Source organism: Stenella coeruleoalba (assembly GCF_951394435.1).
Source record: "Stenella coeruleoalba genome assembly, chromosome: 16".
Classification (NCBI taxonomy): domain Eukaryota; kingdom Metazoa; phylum Chordata; class Mammalia; order Artiodactyla; family Delphinidae; genus Stenella; species Stenella coeruleoalba.
In genome coordinates, this window is record NC_137162.1 from 81,532,217 (window position 1) to 81,552,151 (window position 19,935).

General features: G+C 39.4%; 1 long non-coding RNA gene across 1 annotated transcript; it reads right to left on the minus strand.

Moving 5' to 3' along the window:
* Positions 1-3,724: 3,724 nt before the first annotated feature.
* Positions 3,725-19,683, minus strand: LOC307175004. The gene is made up of 3 exons (XR_013824229.1): positions 19,223-19,683; positions 7,730-7,875; positions 3,725-6,945 (listed from the first exon to the last, which is right to left on the minus strand). It is a non-coding gene; the product is annotated as an uncharacterized lncRNA (long non-coding RNA).
* Between the last annotated feature and the right edge of the window lie 252 nt (positions 19,684-19,935).

The window sequence follows — 19,935 nt, forward strand, 5'->3', positions numbered from 1 at the left end:
ACTAGGTTGAATGGTGAGAATTCATTGACCATCTGGGTCATTTCAAATAGGATAAAATATTGGAACATTAGCATAATGTTGGAACTTGGAACTAAAGCATAAGTTTACAATCAGGAAATGCTGGTATGACAAACAGTTCACAATTACTTGCCTCTTGGTTTTCACTAGAAATTAAGGTCTTTGAGAGGTGAGGATTCTAATTTAAATATGTAATTGAAGCTACTAAAATAATAAAGGAAACATTTCAGGATACAGTAGGAGAGTAGGATATATGTTTTGAGTAAAAAAAGAAGTTTTGTGTATGGCCAGTCTGAGATTAGATTAAACTTAATTAGGTAAATGGATTTTGTTATTAAAAGTAGGCTGCTGCAGGACTAGATTTGGTTCTTCTCTGCTAAGAGGACAAGTTTACTTAAAATGCTGCTTTTGATAACAGATTGTGTGAACTTCCTTGCCTTTAAGTGATCTGTATTTGTTTTTAAATATTCACAGTGACCTATGATTCTATCTGACCAGATGTCTTTAAAGCTTTTTGATATTTTTGACAAACTTTCTATCAAATTCTAATTAAAGTTCTTTTGACTTCAGCTCAATTTGGGTTGCTTCAGAGGGTCCCCGAGGCATCTCAGAGAAATATTAAACTAACTAGAATTTTTTGGTGTGTTGAATGACATGGGAAGCATTGTCAACTGAGTGATAAGCCTCCTCAGAATATACTACATGGATAAATGTTATTATTATAGACAGTCTAGAAAGTTTCCAAAATTTGCATATGTCTCAGTGTCATGTCATAATTCCAGCTGTTACCTTAAAATACTGTATGTCACAGCAACTCGATTGAGCTTCTTTGTCAAAACACTGTAATCGGATCCTTCACCTTGCCTTTTTAAGTCTTGTATAGACAGCGAAACTGATGCTTTGCAAAATTGCTGCATCTTCAAGAAGACTCATAAAAAGGACTTTTTGTTTCATAAGTACAATTTTCATTTAAATCGTAATGCTGAACTGGGTAAGATGTTTAAAAAGTCTAATGGAAACTCTGATTTCAAGAAATTGTTGATAAAAAGGATTAATTACATAGGATTCACTAAACTGATGAGTATGGTTATAACTTTTTGGTTTCATCTGAAATATTGTTGGCTTTTCATCTATGTATTCTGATTTAACTGTTTACCAAATGTTTGTCTATCAGTATTGAAAGTTATTGTTTTACTTCTAACCACACTGTTGCCCTTAATGTTTAGGATAGGGAGAAAATTCTCTAATGCGGTTGCCACAGAGCATAACTACTCATGATGTATAACACCACTTGCTTTAAGTCTGTTGCTAAAAGCACATGTACATCTGCTTTGGCCATTGAGGAGGGGAATACATTTGAAAATCAGAATGGAGTAGCTGTGGTTCAGACATCCAAGGTAAAACTAGGTGGCCATTGTGGACCTGATTTCAGACAAGTTTCTGTATTGCTGAGAACTTTAGTTTTCTGAGCTGCGTCATACTCAGGATGCCACCAGCCACTCTCAAAGCAGTGTCTGCTGGCAGCTGGTAGCTATAACGTTATGACTTCACAGTCTCCTCTTGTAAGTATTAAATTTTTAGACAATAAAATTGCTTTAGATCAGATGTTAGCAGAAAAAAAAAAAGGAGACATGTAGTGGCCGACAGCACCTGTTACGTATATGTTAATACCACATCAGAAGTTAAAACCTACTTTTGTAGACAACTGGCTACAAGTCTCCCCAAAATGCCAGGTCCAGACTGTTTTTCAGGTTTATTCTCCTGAATACCTCAGGGAATGAGGTCTTAATCTTACAAGACTTGAATCCAGGACTTGGAACTTGGGAATACTTCCAACTCAGTGTCCATTCTGCAAATCAAGGTAGGGCTATGCCCCATTTCAGCAAGAAGTAGCCAGAGCAGTTGTTGCCCAATTCCCTGAAAGATCTGGGGAAGGATGAGACGGGACTGGAGATTGAAATTGAGTTCCCCCAAAACTGAATTCCTCTGTCAAGTTTATGATTATATATATATATACCAAACATTATTCCCCTTCTTGTCCAACACCTGTTCTCCTCGAGAAGATTGAGTAGTATCAAAGAAAAGGGGGGGAAATGTATTAGGCAAGAACAAATCTGACTCCATATTAGATTTGTTCCTTTATACTTTAACCTTTGGTGCTCTGTTGCTGGCTCTGCACCTTTTGTAAAAGAATGTTGCCTCTAGCCTGAAATATACAGGAGAGCCTCATCTCAGGGCTCCAACCTTTAAGGGTCCATTCATATAGAGATAAAAAGGTGCAGAACAGAGAGTAACATTTGTCTTATTGGAGGTTTACAGGAACATTGTGACCTGACCTACGTGGACAGCTGTAAGCACAAAGGATTCAGACACCAAGAAGTTTTCTTTTTTTTTTTTCTTAATGCGTGTTCAACTTAAATTTTTTACTGTGAAATAAAGCATACTCACAAAATAATGCAAGAAAACATTTACATGCACCTTAGAAGCAATAATAAAACAAGCACTTGGAGCCACCAGCCTGGTGGACGCAGCACTGACCCAGGGCCCCTGTGGTCCCCCCTTAGCAAGGAGAGTATCACGTCATAACTTTTCTCCTTCTTTTTTCTTCTATCTAAACACACTGGGTAATCTTTCAATAAACAGATAAACTACAGGGTTTAGTGGTAGGAGAGAGACACTCCAGTAGCTCCAAGCACACCAAGCACTCAGTCCGTGGTTCCTAAACACCCTTCCCCACTAAAAGGAACCGGGGGGAAGTGGCCGATTCCAGGGCTGGGGCAGGGAAAGTACAAGGTGAGCCTGAGTCTAGTTAATGGCAGATAGAGAATGCTAAAACAACAAAAATGACGGGACTCTGTCAAAGAGCCAGCCAGATTTGGGACAAGGAGTAAGTAATGACCATAAGGGATAACACCTTGAATTAACAAAAAAAAAAAAAAAGGAGGCTTCCCTGGTGGCGCAGTGGTTGAGAGTCCGCCTGCCGATGCAGGGGACACGGGTTCGTGCCCCGGTCCGGGAGGATCCCACATGCCGCGGAGCGGCTGGGCCCGTGAGCCATGACCGCTGAGCCTGCGCGTCGGGAGCCTGTGCTCCGCAACGGGAGAGGCCACAGCAGTGAGAGACCGCATACCGCAAAAAACAAAAAAAGAATCCATGAAACCACTGACTCTAAAATTAAGTCTTCCAAATGTAAATAAGGAGAGGGAAGAGGGGAGAAAAGAGGGCTCTTCCCAAGAAGAGCGCCAGCAGATAAACGTGGAAGGGATGCATGCACTACGGAGACCACCGTTTCAGACCCCATGTAGTAAATCCTCAGTGCGCAGACACCAAGAAGTTTGCAACAACTAACCATGCCCCTCCCTCACCTTGCCTATAAAAGTGCTTTGCTGAAACCCTTCGAGGAGGCACGAGCCCACATTGCCTTGCATGGTCCTGCAATAAACCTTTCCCTGCTCCAAACTCCGATGTCTTGGTATTATTTGGCCTCACTGTGCGTTGGGTACATGAACTCGCGTTCAGTAACTGTTTTTGCACACAGGACATAAATCATCTCTTTTCTGATCTCTTAGCACCTCATTCCAAAGATCTACCTGTTGTCCATTCACTGATTTACACCTTTCATTTTCTCTTTTGTTATATTGTATTTGCCACCTGATTCAGAATGAAGATCTGGCTATTTCAGTTGCATGATGCAATGATTAAAATGTTTAGTTTCATTTTCCTTGTACACAAGAGTCCTTCTGTGTCTTTCGGAGACTTCTGAATTACTTAGGTTTGTCCTTCTGGTAAGTTCTGAACTCCAGGCTGCTGCTTCCTCCTCCATGCTCCTCTCCAGGCTTGTATTTCTTCTTCAGTAGAAAGCAGGACTTTAAACTTTACCTTCTCTTCATTGCCTCTACTTCATTGGGGATATTTATATATACATATATATATTTTTTTTAATTATTTTATTTTTGGCTGTGTTGGGTCTTTGTTGCTGCATGCGGGCTTTCTCTAGCTGCAGTGAGCAGGGGCTACTCTTCCTTTCGGTGCGCGGGCTTCTCATTGTCGTGGCTTCTCTTGTTGGGGAGCATGGGCTCTAGGTGTGCAGGCTTCGGTAGTTGTGGCACGTGGGCTCAGTAGTTGTGGCTCACGGGCTCTAGAGCTCAGGCTCAGTAGTTGTGGCGCACGGGCTTAGTTGCTCCACAGCATGTGGGATCTTCCCGGGTCAGGGCTCGAACCTGTTTCCCTTGCATTGGCAGGCAGATTCTTAACCACTGTCCCACCAGGGAAGCCCTATTTTTTATATTTTTGAAAAAAATTTTAGAGTTCCTTTTAGAGTTTGGGTTGAGTTCCATGGAAGTTTGTCACTTACCTGTGTTCCTGAACTATGAAACTATGAACTAGTAATATCTGGGCTAAGGAATAGTTTCTCTTGACAAATAAATTTTATAAATACTTATAACATCTGTATAGATTTCTATCTTTTCAATATTTTATCCCACTTCCTTACATAATATTCTTTTGTTTTCTCTGTCCTCTTCAAGCCCAAGGATTATACCTTTAATGCCAATCCCTCCATTAGAGATATTTGTATTTTTGTCTATTGGTTTCTCCAAATATTTGTTTACTCTTAACCGTTCATCTTTTTAAAATTTGTCTCCAGAATTTTAATCAAACCCCCAGAACTTGCCTTTCAAATATTCTGGAGTTTCAAATTTTTTTCACTACATCTGGTACGTTTGTCTTTAAAGAACTGAAGTTCTTGTCCAGGTTATTTCCCACATTGTTGGCTAGAATTTCTCCCTGGACAAAATGTAACCTTGGTCCTATGGTGTGTAGCATGACTTGATCAGAAGGAATGTTGAGAACCAGTATATTTCTTGACCTGACTTACAGTCAATTTGTCAACATGAGATGTCTTTATTATAAGCAATGGTTTCATGGGACAACTTTTTCTTTACCCCTGTAGAGGCAGAACAATCAGGTTACTGATTATTCTGAGTTGACTGATTTTCTCTATCTATGAATTTCTTCACGTCCTCATGACATGCATAGTAGAATTCTATGTTAGGCTCATCAGTAAGGCTGAATATTTTTTGTTTTCCATGGAGTCCTCATTTTTTACTGCATAGAAACTCTTATTTAAGTAATGAATATCTCTCTGTCTCTGTCTTTCTCTTCCAGACAGAAGAAAAAGTGAAGGGAATCCCAGGCAGAAGAAAGAATGTAACCAAAGACACAGGCATGAGGGAACTGCACTTATCTGTGGAAGAACTCATATGGGTAAAATGGGAGAGGTGGCAGGAGCTGGGGCTGGAAAAGCGGGGCGGAGCCAGTGTATGGAGGGTCCAATATGGTCCCCCAGGAGTCTGACTTATCATGCTGAATGGGGAAGCATCTAAGTTTGTTTGTTTCAACACAGGAGCAGGGGCTTCCCTGGTGGTCCAGTGGTAAAGAATCCGCCTTCTGATGCAGGGGACGTGGGTTTTATCCCTTGTCAGGGAACTAAGATCCCACATGCCATTGGCAACTAAGCCCACGCGCCACAACTAGTGAGCCTGCGTGTCGCAAACTACAGAGCCCACGTGCCCTGGAGCCCACGCGCCACACCTAGAGAAGAGAAAACCCGCACGCCACAACTAGAGAGAAGCCTGTGCACCACAACGAAGATCCCACGTACCGCATCGAAAGATCCTGCATGCCTCAACGAAGATCCTGCGTGCTGCAACTGAGACCCGATGCAGCCAAAAATAAATAAAATCAATCAATCCATCTTAAAACAAACAAACAAATAAACGAAACCCCCCACAGGAGCAGCACGCGGTTTCCATGTTGAGAAAGATAATTCTGAACTAGTGGTTTTGGAAGGTGGATTGATAGCTGGGATAGGTACTGGCAGCAGGGAGACCAGTCAGGAGATGGCTACAATAATCTAGGGAGAGCTGGGGAAGGTGAGTTGTGTCTCAGCTCACGGCATCCTTGAAACACTGAAGGGAAAGCTCCAGTGATCCGCAGGAGTGACCCAACCTGGCATGCCAGTGAGGACGGCTGGCACGGGAAAGAACTGGATACGGATGGAACTCTTGGTAGCCTGACGACTAGTTCTTCAAGACACGATCCTGACTGGATTCGATCTTTCTGGCCTTCCTGCCTGAGCCAGAGTGCATTTTGATTTCGTGACTACCCTGCACTGTTTCTTAAATCAGTATTACATTCATGTTCCCCTTGTGGATTAAGTGGGGCTGACTATGAATGCCTTCCCAGTTTCTGCCTGTGCAGTCCCGACACTGCACCCAGTACAAGTGGTGATGGGGACACTCAGGAAGCTGCCCTGAGGACCTTTCATGACTATTCATGACTGGGAGGGCCCACTTGACAACTAAACAGATGTGGAGAGAAATAAGAAATAAGAAGAAGAAGCCGGGGAGACTCTGATGTGTCCATCTCAGACAACTGCATGATTAGCAGAGCCTTGAAATGCAAGAGTAGGCTGGGGTGAAAGCTGATTTAAACTTCTGGAGTTCAAAGTGCCGGCAGGACATGAAGGTAGCTCTCCGGCAGACAGCTGGAAGCACTGATAGTGTCTTCTCCATTTGGAATTCTGCACCTTCAGCCAAATGCCCACAGGTCATGTCAGACACTATGTAAAAGCCTAGCCAGAAGCTTCCTGTCTAAAATACTTAAAAAGAGTGTGTTGCACCCTGTTTTTCTGTTATGGTCTTTCCAGCACTTCAACCCTTAATTTATACTCCAACTTTTCCTGGTATCTCCTTGGTTTTCTTGCTTGGCATTATCAGATTCTAACGTGCCATAATTATATTTACCTTTTTCATTCTTTGTCACTGTGTGCTACATACAAGTGAGGATTATTTTTCTGTTTTATTCACTGTTGTACCCCTAGTGACTAGAACAGCATCTCACATATGCTAGGCACACAGCAAATACCTGTTGAATAAATGAAAGAAAAAGTAAGTAACTTTTTAAAAAACATTTCACGTATATTCAAACCTTATATCCATTAGCAGTAGGCCTACATGAGGGGAATTATAAAAAAGTATTATATTTGTAAATATGTTTCTCAAAATGACTATCCACTCTACTAATTCCAGATCTAATTACACTGGAATAATTAATTGCTTTATGTCCTACTTAGAGATTTCTCAAAATTATAGCATTAGGATGTTAATATTATCTCCTAAACTATAAAATGATGTTTAATTTGCTTCTTCATGTAAGTTAAACATAATTAGAATGCTTAGTGGACCAGAAGGCAATTTTGTTTGATGAAGCTGGTCTTCCTCTTTTAGTATTAGGTTCACTTAATGTAAGATGACATTATCTTTATAGATCATTTAAATTTTATATGGATTACCTTTACAAAATATTTCTAAAATACAGTCATTTCATTGTTACAGTGTTACTCATGGATTAGGTAAGATCCCCTTGAGGAAGTCTATTATTTCTACTTCCCTCTGAAATAGTTAAAGTGTTCATAAAACTTAACTCATCAGAGAGCATGGGAGATGTCATACAGATCTTGATGGCATAAACATTCCTGAAGAGTTCTGAAGTATTTTGATCATTTTGAAAATAAATTTAAAATCCAATTAATAAAGAAGTGATTTTCTAAAATGTATGCAACGTAAGTAGCACAGGAAATTCTTTAGAAATTTCATTTTAAACACTTTGTTCAAGAAGTAAGTCTTCTCTGCAGCAATGAATTTCTCACCATCTTCACTTGTTTATTATATTCAGGTGATTGGTATTAATTTGTCTCTTGTTTCTGTTTGCATCTTCATTTTGAAGTCCGATTGGCATTCGTTCCGTACAGAAAACAATTTAATTTTCATTGAGGCCTTTTCAGACTATGTACATCTGCAAAAAATATCAAAGGAATGATCCAGAGCAGCAGCTACTACAAGGGAAGGATCTTCGTTGGAAACGTGAGTAAGAAAGTAACCAAAGTTATTAATCATTTTCTCAATCCTTTCCACATCCCTGCCAGTGATTCCTAGGATACAATACTAATAATATTTCCTCTGACATAGGCATTACTATAACGAAAGCTCCCTTTACATAGTAACAGTGACTCAATCGGGAGTCAAATGCTGAGAAATATTTTTAGAGGCCATTGTTTGCAAAAGATGCCTTCTTACATTTTTTTTGGAATTGCCATGCATAAGCAAAATTTGATCAACAGAAAAGAAACTGTGATGGACGTTCTGCAAGGTCCCAATGGTTCTGACAGCAAAAGAAAAGAAAGGGTCTAGTGAAAAAGCAATTTGCAGATGGATACATAAGAGTATAATGTCATTTCTGTGAAAAAAATTCCAATACACAAAACTATACCCTTCTATTACGTACACAGAATGGTGACTGTAGAAAGTATGTGGGTAGCAGTTTCCAGAAGGGTGCTGGATTTAACTTGGTATTCTTTAAATGTATGGCCCTGAGATTATATATAATTACTCATGGAATAAAACGATGTGGAGAAAGACTTCACACGATTATAGAAGAAAAGACAAAATGGGTCAAAAACTCAACTCAAAACAAATTTTTGAAGGTGGCTCTAAGGAATTAGTTTGGAAGGGTAGTGGAGTGTAAACGTGCTCTACAGAGCTCTTTGAATTAGCTGCGTAAATTGTGTCTTTTAACTTTTACAACAAGATTGGGGCAGGTAGTATTATTTGCTCTTTACAGATGGGCAAACTGAGACTCAGGAAGGTGTCCCACTTTCAAATCTCACATACATATTAAGGGAGTTTGAATTCGAATTAGGTTCTTTCTCCAAAATCCATCCTTCTGCCAGTGCACCAGATTGCTTCCAGTAACTTTGTCAATTTCATTCTGTGACCACCTACTAACATCTCTTGTTTTTAAGTCCTTTCATCCTTTTATTATTTGAACACTGTTATTCTATTACAAACAAATGAGTATATTATTGATTGGTTCTTTTAGATCAAAACAAATGTATTTAACAAATGTTTTACACAGTTATTGTAGAATCACTGCAGAATAAGAAAAGATTAAAGAAGGAAAAAAACTCTACATGTCCTACCATTTAAAGGTAGTCACTGTTAACATTTTGGTAAACATCCCATTGCAGTACTGTTTTATAGTCAGCTTTTACGAATTACTCATTCGGGGGACTTCCCTGGTGGTACAGTGGTTAAGCATCCGCTTGCCAATGCAGGGGACATGGGTTCAAGCCTTGGTCCGGGAAGATCCCACATGCCACGGAGCAACTAAGCCCGTGTGCCACAATTACTCAGTCTGTGCTCTAGAGCCCGCAAGCCACAACTACTGAGCCCACGTGCTACAACTACTGAAGCCCACGCACCTAGAGCCCATGCTCTGCAGCAAGAGAAGCCACCACAATGAGAAGCCCGTGCACTGCAAGGAAGAGTAAGCCCTGCTTGCTGCAACTAGAGAAAGCCTGAGTGCAGTAACGAAGACCCAACGCAGGCAAAAATAAATAAATAATTAAAAAAAAAAAAAATTACTCATTCAGGACTTCCCTGGTGGCACAGTGGTTAAGAGTTGGCTGCCAACGCAGGGGACATGGGTTTGAGCCCTGGTCTGGGAAGATCTCACATGCTTGGAGCAACTACGCCTGTGCACCACAACTACTGAGCCTGCACTCTAGAGCCTGCGAGCCACAACTACTGAGCCTGCGAGCCACAACTACTGAAGCCCGTGCGCCTAGAGCTCGTGCTCTGCAACGAGAGAAGCCACCACAATGAGAAGCCCACGCACCGCAACGAAGAGTAGTCCCTGCTTGCCACAACTAGAGAAAGCCCGCACGCAGCAACCAAACCCAATGAAGCCAGAAATAAATAAATAAATTTATTTAACAAAAAAAAGAATTACTCATTCAACAAGTATTAATTGAATGTTGAAATATGTCATTATATAACAATGTGTTGTAAACATTTTCCCATCATTAAATATCTTCCACGGTCACACTTGTTGCACTGTAAAATTTTTAAGATCAATCTCTACCCTTTTGCTTATTTAATGGAGGATACAAGCTAATATTTTTGTATTTAATGAGAAACTCCAGAGAAATTAAATTATTATTTTAGTAATAGAGGCTCTAAGTTCTCTACAGAACCAAGTGTCATAACATTTGTAACTTGTTTTACCTGCTTTGAAGCCATTTCGTTTGGGTTGCTATATGCTGGAGGTTGGCAAATTATGACCTGAGGGTCAAACCTGACCCACTGTCGGTTTTTGTGATACAGTTTATAGGAACACAACCACATTCATTTAGTTACTTGTCTTTTGCTGTTTTGTGCTACAACAGCAGAGTTGGTGGCCCACAGAAAGAGTGTGGCCCCCCAAAGCCTAAAATATTTAATATGTGGGCCTTTACAGAAAAGGTTTGCTGACCCCTGATACATACTACAATGTTGATTCCCGCTCAAAGCTTCTCTGGCCCATATGCTCACAAATCACCATATTCTGGTACCAGAGACGCGATTCCAAATAGAGCATCCAGGTCTAGAACATAATGTCAGATGCCCAGATCAGAACCTGTCCACACAGCTTCCCCCAAATTCATGAAATCAACAAAATGCAAATAAAACCAAACATTACCCAGCCTGCAGCATTAGTAGGAGACAGGGAACAACTCAAACATCAAATTACCTGTAAGAAGAGAAATAAACACCAAACTCCAGTAGAATTCCTGCTCCTACAAGCCTAAGAGACCAGTTTACTATCTGGTTGTTTATGGAAAATGTTTGCTGACCCGTAGTCTATGTATTTCAGTTAAATGGTAGAGACTATCAGATTGAATATAAAAGCAAGAGCCAATTATATACTATCTCCAAGAAATGTGCTTAAAACATAGAGACATGAGCAAAAGAATGAAAATAATATACCATACAAACACTAATTGTAAGATAAAGTGCTTATTAATATCAAAGTAAGCTTTGGGAAAGGTATAAGTAGCAGGAATAAAGGGGGACATTTCCTAATGATAAAAAGATCAGTTCAGTAAGAAGGCATACAATTTCAATGGAGTATTTAACAGAGCATTAAAATATAAAAAAGCAAAACCTCACAGAACAGAGAGAATAAGAACAACCCATAACTACAGTAGATTTCAACATCCTTTCTCAACAACTGATAGTACACAGAAAATAAGTAAGAATACAGAAGATTTGAACATTATCAACCAACTTGACCTAACTGACGTCTGTAGAACACTTGACTCAGCAACAGCAGAAAATATTCTTTTTAAGCATACAAAGACCATTCACCAGAATAAGCCATAGACTGGGTCATAAAATAAGCCTCCAAAATTGACAGAGGATTGAAATCATAGAGAATATGTTCTCTGATCAAAATGGACTAAATTAGAATTCAACGGAAGAAAGACATCTGGAAATCCCGTATATCTGAAAATTAAATAACACATTTCTAAATAAGCCATAGGTCAAAGAAGAAATAACAAGAGATATTACTGAAAAACATATTTTACTGAATGAAGATAAAAACACAACATATTAACACATATGGATTGCAGCTAATGTAATGTTTAGAGAGGAATTTATACCTTTAAGTGTATAAAGTGTAGTATATCTAAGGCTATCTAGCAATTGCATATATTTTCTTGGTTGACATGTTACTAGAGACTGCTTTACCTGGAAACAACTAAAACCAGTATTTTCTCAATAACTCCATGTCAGTATTACATATGCAGCTCATTTTGAATAATTTGTAAATCCTGTTCCTGGTTTTTAAAAGTCAGATGTCCAAAGTGCTTAGAAAAGAAGAAAGGTCTACAATCATTGACTCAAGTTTCTACCTTAACAAACAGAAAAAGACAGCAAATTAAATCCAGAGTGAATTGAAAAAGGAAATTATTCACACAATAGCCAAAATCAATAGAACAGACAACAATAAAGAAAATCAATGAAAACAAAATTGCTTTCCTAAGAGAAACAAAACTGACAAGTCCTGAAACTTATATACTATTGTATATCAATTATACCTCAAAAAAAACCAACCACAAAACTGACAAATTTTTAGCTAGATGGAGTAGAGGGGAAAAAGAGAGAAAATACAAATGATCAATATTAGGAAATTAGCTAAATGTTCAAACATAGGAGTCTGGTTAAATAAACTATGATATATTCACATGATGGAGACCCATGAAGTTGTAATAAAAATGAGGAAGAACTCTAGGACAAGATATGTGGTGGTTTCCAGGATATATTAAGTAAAATAAGTAAAATGCAGAACAGTACATGCAATATGCTATTTTGTGTATAAGAGAAGAGGAAATAAGAAAACATACACAAATCTGCTTATAAAAAGAAATACAGGAGACATTACAGCTGATACTACAGAAATACAAATAATTATGAAAGACTACTATGAATAAACATATGCCAACAATCTCGATAACTTAGAAGAAATGGATGAATTTCTAGAACCAGAAAACCTACCAAGACCAAATCTAAAGAAATAGAAAACCTGAACAGACAACTAAGGGGCATGGAGATTGAATCAATAATCAAAAACCTCCCAAGAAAGAAAAGCTCAGGACCAGATGGTTTCACAGGTGAATTCCACCAAACATTTAAAGAAGAATTAACACCAGTCTTTCTCAAACTTTTCCCAAAAATTGAAGAGGAGGGAACACTTCCAAATTTATCTTATGTGGCCAGCAATACCCTGACACCAAAGCCAGACAAAAACACTACAAGAAAAGAAAATTACAAACCTGTATTCCTGATGAAGATAGATGTAAAAATGCCCAACAAAATACTAGCAAATCAAACTTAATAGCACATTAAAAGGATCACTCACCATGAGCAAGTGGGATTTATCCCTGAGATGCAAGGATGGTTCAACATATGAAAATCAATAAATGTGATACACCACATTAATAGTATGAATGAAATGAAATATTAAAATCATATAATCATCCCAATAGATGAGAAAGCATTTGACAAAATACAACATCCTTTCATAATAAAAACACTCAGCATAATAAAGGCCAATATGGCAAGACCACAGCTAACATCATACGCAATGGTGAGAATTTTAAATCCTTTCTTTCAAGGTCAGGAACAAGACAGGAATGCCCACTCTCACCTTTTCTGTTTGACATAGTACTGGAAGTCCTAGCCAGAGCAATTAGGCAAGGAAAAAAAACAATAAAGGGCATCCATAGCAGAAAGGAAAAATTAAATTATCTGTGTTCACAGACGACATGATCTAATACATAGACAATCCTAAAGATCCAACAAAAAATAGTTGGAACTAATAAATTAATTCAGTAAAGTTGGAGGATGCAAAATCAACACACATAAATCAGTTGCATTTCTATACACTAACAACAGACTATCTGAAAGAGAAGTTAAGAAAGCAATCCCATTTACAATAGCATTGAAAACAATAAAATACTTAGGAATAAATTTAACCAAGGAGGTGTAAGACCTTTACACTGAAAACTATGAGACATTGAAGAAAGAGGTTGAAGGAGATACAAACAAATAGAAAGATATTCCATGTTCCTGGAAGAATTAATGTGGTAATGTCCATATTACCAAAAATGACCCACAGATTCAGTGTAATCCCAATCAAAACTGCAATGGCATATTTTCACAAAAATAGAAAAAACAATTCTAATATTTGCATGGAACCACAAAAGACTCCGAATAGCTGAAGCAACCTAGAGAAAGACAAACAACACTGGAGCCATCACAATACCTGATTTCAAGCTATATTACAAAGCTAAAGTAATCAAAATCATATGGTCCTGGCATAAAAACAGACACACAGAACAGTATATAGTTTAGAAATAAACCTGTAAATATATGGTCAACTAATTTTTGAGAAGGGTGTCAAGAACACACGATGGGACAAGGGCAGTCTCTTTAATAAATGATGGTGGGAACACTGGATATTGTCATGCAGAAGAATGAAACTGGACACCTATATTTCACCACTAACAAAAATTAACCTGAAATCAAATGTAAGACCTGAAACCGTAAAACTTTTAGAAGAAAACATAGGGGAAAAGATCCTTGACATGGGTCTAGGCAATGATTTCTTGGATAAGTCACCAAAAGCACAAGCAACACAAACTGAAATAAACAAGTGGGACTACACTAAACTAAAGAGCTTCTGCACGGCAAACAGTAAATTGAAAAGGCAATCTACAGAATGGGAGAAAATATTCAAAAACCACATACATGATACAAAACTAATAGCCAAAATATGTAAAGAATTCACATAGGGGCTTCCCTGGTGGCGCAGTGGTTGAGAGTCCGCCTGCCAATGCAGGGGACAGGGGTTCGTGCCCCGGTCCGGGAAGATCCCACATGCCGTGGAGCGGCTGGGTCCGTGAGCCATGGCCGCTGAGCCTGCGCGTCCCGAGCCTGTGCTCCGCAACGGGAGAGGCCACAACAGTGAGAGGCCCGCGTACGGCAAAAAAAAAAAAAAAAAAAAGAATTCACATAACTCAATAGCAAAAAAAGTGAACAATCCAATTATATATTGAGCAAAGGACCTGAATAGGTTTTTCAAAGCAGACATACAAATGGCCAATAGGTATATGAAAAGTTGCTCAATATCATTAATCATCAGGGAAATGAAAATCAAAACCACAGTGAGATATTACCTCACACCTGTTAGGATGGCTTTTATCAAAAAGACATGAGATAACAAATGTTGGCGAGGATGTGCAGAAAAGGGAACGCTTATACACTATTGGTGGAAATGTAAATTGGTACAGCCATTATGGAAAACAGTATGGCAGTTCCTCAAAAAATTTAAATTGAACTACCATAGGATCCAACAATCCCACTTCTGAGTATATATTTGAAGGAATTGAAATCAGTATCTCAAAGATATCTGCATACCCATGTTCATTGCAGCATTTTTCCCAGCAGCCAAGATATGAGAACAACCTGTTTGTCAACCGATGAATAGATAAAGAAGTTGTGGGTTATATATATATATAGAAAATTCAGACATGAGAAAGGAAAAAATCCTTTCATTTGCAACAGCATGGATGGACCTTAAGGGCATTATGCTAAGTGAGATAAGTCAGACAGAGAAAGACAAATACTGTATGATCTCACTTATATGTGGAATCTAAAAAAGTTGAACTCGTAAAAACAGTGAGTAGAATGGTGGTTTCCAGGGGCTGGGGCTGGGGAAATTGGAGAAATGTTTATGGGTACAAACTTTCAACTAGCAAATAAATAAGTTCTGTAGCTCTAATGCACAACAGATTGATTATAGCCAACAATACTGTATTATAAACTTCAAAGTTAAGACTGCATCTTAGTTGTCCTCAACATAAACAAGAAAGTTCTGTGACATGATAAAGGTACCAGGAACACTAATCATGTTGTAATATATAAATGTATCAAATTAACAAGCTGCATGCCTCAAACTTACATGATGTTATATGTCAATTATATTTCAATAAAGAAAAATACAGGATGGATAAACCAGAAAATAAGAAGACTGGTTACTCACAGAGGCAAGGAGGTGAAGTGGATGGATGGAAGGAATAGGGATAGATACTTCTCTGAATGTAACTTTTTTAATAGTTTCCCTTTGAAATCATGTTAATGTTTTACATATGTAAAAAATTAAATCAATGAGGAAGGGTGAATGCCCTAACACTGAATGCAAACACAACTAAACAACACTAGCTGGACTGCAAATTCATAACACTACAGCACTGAAGGGAATAAAAATGAAAACTAAATCAATTACTTTTGAACAGAGTACTTTGACTACATATTCTCAATCTAGGAGAAAAAAAGAACTTCAGACCAATCTTGAACTCAATATTTGTTTTTGTTTTGTAGCAGTGGTAGCAGTATGTGTGTGGTAATTATGAAACTACTTTACTTGTAGCAAATTGTGTTAACGTCTGTAGCCATAGTTCACACTACAGACGAAGGGAGATACAAATAAAGAACAGGGGAAGGCAATGAAGAACCTTGTGGTATTGGATTGGAATTGGAGGTATCAGTATGAACTCAAGATTACTTAGCTCTGTAGGCTGAAAGGGTCTAGAAGCAATGATATCCTAGTTGCAATAAGCACACTTATAATCTAGATCTTGGTTTCCAGATACCATTACTCACTAAAAGGATGCAGGGGTCACTGAATAAATGACTGATCCCAGGGTTGAGGCAGGGAAGGTATAATTTGAGCCTGGAACATCTTGTTGAACCAGAAGTGCTCAAACAAACAAACAAGATATATGTAGCATGGAAAAAAGACACAGAAGTCTTGAAGGAACTCCTACTATCCATGTCTGGGACACTTCGAGCACAAAAATAAATAAGGATGCAACGGATTATAATCCACTGAATTAAACAGGATCCGTGAGTCTATATTGATGATTAAATAAAGAAAGGAAGGCTCTTCCTTTCAGTAAAATGCTCACTAGTGTGAAGGGAGTAGTGGAGTTGGATAAACACTATGTTGGTTCAGGCAAGAATTGCTAAGGAATGTTATATCTAGTTTGATGAGGTCTTAAAAAGTGTCTCCCCACAGATTACTTATTAATTCCACAGAGAAGAACAGTAACTATATAGCGGAGACACAAAACAATACCTTGACCAGATGATCAAAATTAATATAACCAGTTAAGGACAGATGGACACCATGTACCTCCAAATGTGATACCCAGAAAAGGACACGACATTACTTCCTTAGTATTTCAGCCAGAGAGTGTATAATCTGAATCTAGCTCTAATCACGAGGACGACAAATCCAAACTGAAGAACATTCTGTAAAACAACTGACATATATTCTTCAAAAATGTCAATGTCATAAAAGAAAAAAAAAACGTTGAGAATGGAATAAAAATGGCTTTTAAATTTAACAACTAGAACATCATTGCCAATTTGGTAGTGATGGAGATAGAAATCAGATCACAGTGGGCTCAAAAAGTGAATGGGAACTAAAAACACAGCATCCAGGTAACTCCTGTGAGGAAAGGAGACAGGGTGAACAAGGTACGCCAATTCATAAATGGTTAATAATATACTTTTGTGTGGGACATATTAGGCTGAGCGACACGAATATGCTATCTTTATGGGGCAAATGATGTTAGAAAAACTGTAAATTTACATTCAAAAGAATGAAATTGGATGGACCCTTATCTATGACATACACAAAAATCAACTCGAAATGTATTAAAAATTTAAACGTAAGACCTGAAACTGTAAAGCTCCTAGAAGGAAACATAGTGGGAAAGTCATAATATTAGTTTAGGCAATGATTTCTTGGATATGACACATAAAGGATAAGCATCAAAGGCAAAAATAGACAGGTGGCACTACATCTCACTAAAAAGCTTCTGCACAGCAGAGGAAACGTAAACAGTGAAAAGGCAGCCTATGGAATGGAAGAAAATATTTGCAGACTCTATATCTAAGGTGCTAATATCCTTACATAAAGGACCTACTGCAACTACAATTCAACAGCAAAATAAACAAATAACCCAAAAAATGGACAAAGGATGTGAAAGGACATTTCTCCAATGAAGACATACAAATGACCAAAAGGTACATGAAAAGGTGCTCACATCACTAATCATCAGGGATATGCAAATCAAAACCACAATGAGATATCAACTCAAACCTGTTAGGATGGATATTATAAAAAAACAAAACAAAGCAAAAACAAAAAATAACAAGTGCTGTCAAGGATGTGAAGAAATTATAACCCTTGTACAGTGTTGGTGGGAATCAAAAATGGTGCTACCACTATGGAAAACATTATGGAGGTTCGCCAAAAAAATTAAAATAGATCCAGCAATCCCACTTCTGGGTATATATCCAAAAGAACTGAAATCAGAAACTTGAAGAGATATCGGGACTCCCATGTCCATTGCAGCTTCAGTCACGATAGCTGAGATATGAAAATAAATATGCATGGATGGATGAATGGATAAAGAAAATGTGACCTAAGCATGCGATGAGTATTAGTCAGCCTTAAGGAAAGCAGGAAATCCTGCCTTTTGCAACAACATGGATGAACCTGGAGGACATTATGCCAGCTGAAATAAGCCAGACACAGAAGGACAAATACTACATGATATCCCTTATATGAAGTATCTAAAATAGCTAAACTCATAGAAGCAGAGAGTAGAATGGTGGTTGCCAGGGGTTAAGGGGAGGGGGAAACAGGGAGGTATTAGTCAAAGGGTACAAAGTTTCAGTTATACAAAATGAATAAGACCTAGAGATCTACTGTATAGCATAGTGACTGTAGTCAACAATGCTGTATTGTATAATTAAAAATTTGCTAAGAGGGTAGCTCTTCAGTGCTATTATCACAAAACATAACAGTAATAAATAATTAGGGCAGGAGGAAACTTCTGGAGATGGATTTTTTATGGCATAGATTGTGGTGATGTATTCATGGACGTATACTTATATTCAAAGATATCTTTTGTAAACATTAAACACGTACAGCTTTTTATGAATTAATAATAGTCAATAAAATGGCTTCTTAAAAACCAAATTATAGGCTAAACATCTATGTTATTTTTGAAATAAAAAAAGGAAGTTTGAGGGCTTCCCTGGTGGCGCAGTGGTTAAGAATCCGCCTGCCAATGCAGTAGACACGGGTTCGAGCCCTGGTCCGGGAAGATCCCACATGCCGCGGAGCAACTAAGCCCGTGCGCCACAACTACTGAGCCTGTGCCCTAGAGCCTTCGAGCTGCAGCTACTGAAGCCCGCGCGCCTACAGCCCGTGCTCCGCAACAACAGAAGCCACCGCAATGAGAACCCGCGCACAGCAACGAAGACCCAACGCAGCCATAAATAAATTAATTAATTTTAAAAAAGTAAGCTTGAAACAAAATGTTTGAACATGTTGAAAAAAAAGAAAGAGTGCGATGCAGAGATCAAGACGGCAGAGTAGAAGGACGCTGGGCTCCCCTCCCCTCATGAAAACATCAAAACTACAATTGCACATAGACTGACCCTCACAGAAATTGACCCGGGGCCTCCCGGAACAGCTCTTCTACAACCAACGCTGTAAAGAGAGAGCCACACGGAGTGTGGTAGGAATGGAGATGGTTGGGACCCACACCCCTAGAAGAGGAGGATATCACAGGCTCGGGGATCCCTGCCCTGGGGAGCAAGGCGTTTGAGCCACACCCCAGCCCTGAGGTCTGACACCAGGAAGACAAGCCCGCTAAGCGGAAGACAGGGGGGCTTACCGGAGTGCTGTAAGAAACCAGGCCTCCTGAACACACGCACAGCACGGACGCAGCAGATTGGAAACTGCCTGGGGCTCTGGCCTGCCTGCCAGGACCCCCCCAGTGCACCCCGCACAGCTCACACCAGGCTCCTGCCCCAGCCCCTCTCGCTCAGGCATTGCTCCCCACGAAGGCGGAGGTCGCTGTTTCCAATGAGAATGGGTATTATTGGAGGGAGCAGAGGCAACTCAGACCCCGCCCATGCCTCTGGCCAGGGCTGAGGCAGCCATTGCTAGCATGCGTTTTGGTGCCCACACTTGGGAGTGAAACTAGCTCCCAGGCAGAGACCACGTTCTCCAAAGCTCCCTTCCCTGTGCACACTTGGGAGAGGATGGGGCCAGCCCAGTGGTGAGGCAGCAACTCCTCAGGCCCCAACCCAGCCTCCAACCAAGGCTTGCACACCAGGGAAAAAGGGAAACCAGCACAGAAGTGCAGCCCTAAGCCCTCAGGCCTCAGCCGCATCCCAAATCAAGGTGGAGACTACCATTCACCCCCAGGAAAAACCTAACTCCCTCAGGGCACCTGCTCCTGGCCTCACACCTGAGAGGGCTGTGATGACCACTGAGCACAGCAGAAGCCCTGGCTTGCACGTAGTTCTGGCTTTAGTCCTTCCAACCCCAGCCTTACCTCCTACGTGGCAAACACTGCCAGCACACCACCGCGACATATGCAGC